The sequence below is a fragment of the Mastomys coucha genome, unplaced genomic scaffold (genome assembly GCF_008632895.1).
Source record: "Mastomys coucha isolate ucsf_1 unplaced genomic scaffold, UCSF_Mcou_1 pScaffold22, whole genome shotgun sequence".
NCBI classification, from domain to species: Eukaryota; Metazoa; Chordata; class Mammalia; order Rodentia; family Muridae; genus Mastomys; species Mastomys coucha.
In genome coordinates, this window is record NW_022196905.1 from 115,041,334 (window position 1) to 115,045,073 (window position 3,740).

At 39.8% G+C, this 3,740-nt stretch overlaps 1 protein-coding gene across 4 annotated transcripts in view; it reads left to right on the forward strand.

The window, feature by feature from the left end:
- The window catches only part of Tmem116 (transmembrane protein 116), a 53,693-nt gene that overhangs the window by 33,275 nt on the left and 16,678 nt on the right, over nt 1–3,740 (forward strand). The gene's annotated exons all lie outside the window — the stretch shown is intronic.

Sequence of the window (3,740 nt, forward strand, 5' to 3'; positions counted from 1 at the left end):
GTGTGTGTGTGAATGTCCCTTTCTACAGACCTGCTTCTGGGTACTCCACGTAACAGTGATACTGTGTGGTCATGTGCACGCCAGGGTGTGTTTACTTTCATTCATCGTGGTGCTTTATTGTTTTTTTTATGATAGAGAGGAAAGTTTTCACTGTAGATATAAGGGAGAGTACAGCCAAAGGCATCTGGAAGAGCCCAGAGCAGAGAGAGAAAGCAGTGGATTAGACATGACAGCATACAGTGGACAGGGCTTTGGTTGGGGAGAGGGAGACGGCAGAGAGCAAAGAGCACCACAATGCTTTTAAAGATCATATATTTTCAATGTATAAGCAATTCATTCTTTTTACTTCATTCTTTATATTCATTATATAGTACGTTGAGTTTCTTATTTTTTACTCTAGTTATTTTGAGACAGCATCTCAAGTAGGTGAGGCTGGCTTCAAATGGGCTGCAGCTGATTTTCGGCTTCTGACCCTTCTGGCTGCACCTCCCACGTGCTGGGATTACAAATGTGGTCCCCAAACTAGGTGGCGTCTTATCTCTGATGCTTTGAGACTATCACTGATGACAGGTGGCATATTTATTTCTCAGTTTTTATTATTTATTTATTTTGTTTTTTTGAGACAGGGTTACTCTGTGTAGCCCTGGCTGTCCTGGAACTCACTCTGTAGACCAGGCTGGCCGCAGAAATCCACCTGCCTCTGCCTCCCAAGTGCTGGAATTAAAGGTATGCACCACCACTGCCTGGCTCAGTGTTTACTTTTAAATATCTTTACATTTTGAAATCTTTTGTTTGTTTTGTTTTTGGAGACAGAGTCTCTCTGTGTATCTCTGACTTCCCTGGCACTCACTATGTACAGCAGTTGGGCCTCAACCTCAAACTCACAGAGACCTGGTTGCCTCCTGAGTGTTGGGGTTAAAGGAGTGTGTCACCACACTTAATTTAATCGTTTGTTGTTGTTTTGTTTTGAGACAGGGTTCCGTGTAGCCCAGGCTGATCACAAATTCACTAGATAGTCAAGGATAACCTTGAGCTCCTAATCTTCTTGCCCCTACTTCCTGAGTACTAGGATTGTAGGTATGCACTACTAAACTGGATTTATGTGAGGCTGGAATTTGGCCCCAGGGCTTCTAGACTGCTAGGTAACCACTTTACCTACCAAACACAGGCCCCATTTTAACCCTAGACACCTTACTAAATATTCTAATCTCATATCTGCAAAATGCATTATTTTATGGGGGTTTGTTAAAAGCATGATATAAACAATCTAGAAAGCTGCTCAATCCTTTCCCTAGAGCCTGCATATTACTTCTCCAACACAGAAAAGAATACCAGCGAACACATGAGACAGCGCAGTCAATATTTGCTGTGTGAGTAAGTGGAAGGATGCGTGGTTTAAGAGCGTTAGTGACAAGCTCAGAGTCATCAGTAATGCATTCATATTGCATTAAGGGTGAAAAGGAACGCAGTTCCCTTTGCAGTCTTTTAAATAAGAGGGTGTCCACTACATTCTCCCTGTGTCTTCTGTCCTCAGTCTGTCTGTTGTTATGAGTCTGAATCTGTCCCTGGGTCTCTGTCCCACACATAGGGCTTTGCTCTGTTCTTATTGAACAGCACAGAAAGCACCATGGGGAGAGAAACAGGTACTTCATAGAATCTTTAACAGAGTTTTACAAGGGATGAAGTCACTGTCTTCAGGAGACCAGATAACAAACATCATCGTGTATTAACTAACTTCCAAACATTGACTTCACACATATGGTGAATGCTAATTTTAGAAGATCAATTTCAACTTCTACATATTCTGCTTTCAGCAAATAAGCATGTGCATTGTTCTGGGTCACTCATCTGCTCTACAGCCTTGGTGCATAATCTCTCATACTGTGTTTGTTTGAACGGCTTTTGCTATGAAGCCCAGGCTCGCTCACAACTCACTATGTAGGCAAGGCAATTAGGCCTCAAATTTTTATCTTCAAGTTAAGTATTAATCTGTATAATCCCTGGTGCCTCCTTCCAGCACCAAGATGCTGTGTTCTATGGAAATGTCATCTGACCAGCTGAAGAAAGTCATATAAAGGTGTGCACTGTCAGGGAAGGGTAGGAAGAAAGAATGTTCTCTCTTTTTTTCCTCTGGTCCTCCCTTCTCTCTCAAAAAGCAAGTGAAAAATCACTGACATTTTAACATGAAAAGTGCCCATAAGTGACATCCTAAACAAGCAGTATGATCTATACAAAGCCAGTCAATGACATTTCTTGGAATAACAAAAGCAATTTTTGAGGGAGGATTTTACTGAGTACCAGTTGTTGGCCTGGAACTCTCTGTGCACATGAGGCTGGCCTGTAAGTCACAGAGATCTGCTGCCTCTGCCCTCCAGGTGCTTCCTTCTCTTTGGGGAAACTCGTACCTAAAAGCACAGCAGGTCCCAGGGTTTCACTCATTCCTTCACTCAGAGCCATGGGGCTCAGCTGCTCGAGTGTGAACTGCAAACCCCATAAGGCCATGATCGTTTCCACTGTAATATTGAGTTCATAGCAATCAGGCTGCTGTAACTTGTTCAATACTGATGCAAGTAGGAAGTATTCATTTGTCTGCCTGTCTGTCTGTTTGGGAGTGATTTGAACCGAAGACTTTTCTATAACAAGTACATATTCCACCACACTTTGTAACCCAACCAATTGTGTATGTGGTGTATATGTAGTGTGTGTGCCTGAGCTTTGGTGTGTAGAACTCAGAGGTCAGCACCTGCTGCTTTCCTCCATGGCTTGCACCTTTTTTTTTTTTTTAAAGTTTTATTGCATTATAATGAGAAAAGTTACATGATTTCAATTTATCTGAATTTGTTAAAATTTAAAAACATATTTTAAGTAAATAGAATTAAATCACATTGTTTTCCTTTTGTACCCCAACTCCTCCCAGAGACCCCCCTTCAATACCTACAATATCTTTTTTTGTCATATTCTTTAAAACTTATAAAATATTATAACAATAAAAATGAGTATTATAAAAGTTGTTTGATATAAAACAACAATCAATTTAACAGTCTTATGTAGATGCTTGTCTACAACAAAACTGAAAATACATGTTTTTCTCAATATAAATTTTAAGTAACTCCAAAGTATTAACTGTATATTTCAAAATAATACATCACTATTAATATTTTCTTAAATGAACATAAATATAAAGTGTTTTGTTTGTTTGTTTGTTTTATATTTAGTAGAGCTTAAAATCTTGGCTCTTACTGTGGTAACCTGATACAAGAGTTACAAACGTCAAGTAAAGCATTCAGTCTCACTCTTTGTTGTTCTCTTACAAACCCCCTCCCAATTTAATTGTCTACATTTCTTGGACACCTAGACAGCTGCCTCACTCCTTTTTTGGGCTTCTTCATGTTTTCGACTCCATGTACAGCTAGTCTGCCATGGTGGTAGTATAAAATCTAAAGGCTGAGATAGGAGAAGCAAGATCTCAAGACCATTATGCTGTACACAGCCAGACATAGACACAAACAAACAAGCTGAAAGTATATATTGATTGTATAATATTGGACCTATTTCTCCAATTACCAAATTAGAGAGACCATTGGATGACAGTCAATAAATTTCCATTCCTCATATTTTTGAATTTCAATTGATTAGGATATGTTGGTAATATTGTCATATTAAGATATTAAGAAACGCCGGGCGGTGGTGGCGCATGCCTTTGATCCCAGCACTTGGGAGGCAGAGGCAGGTGGATTTCT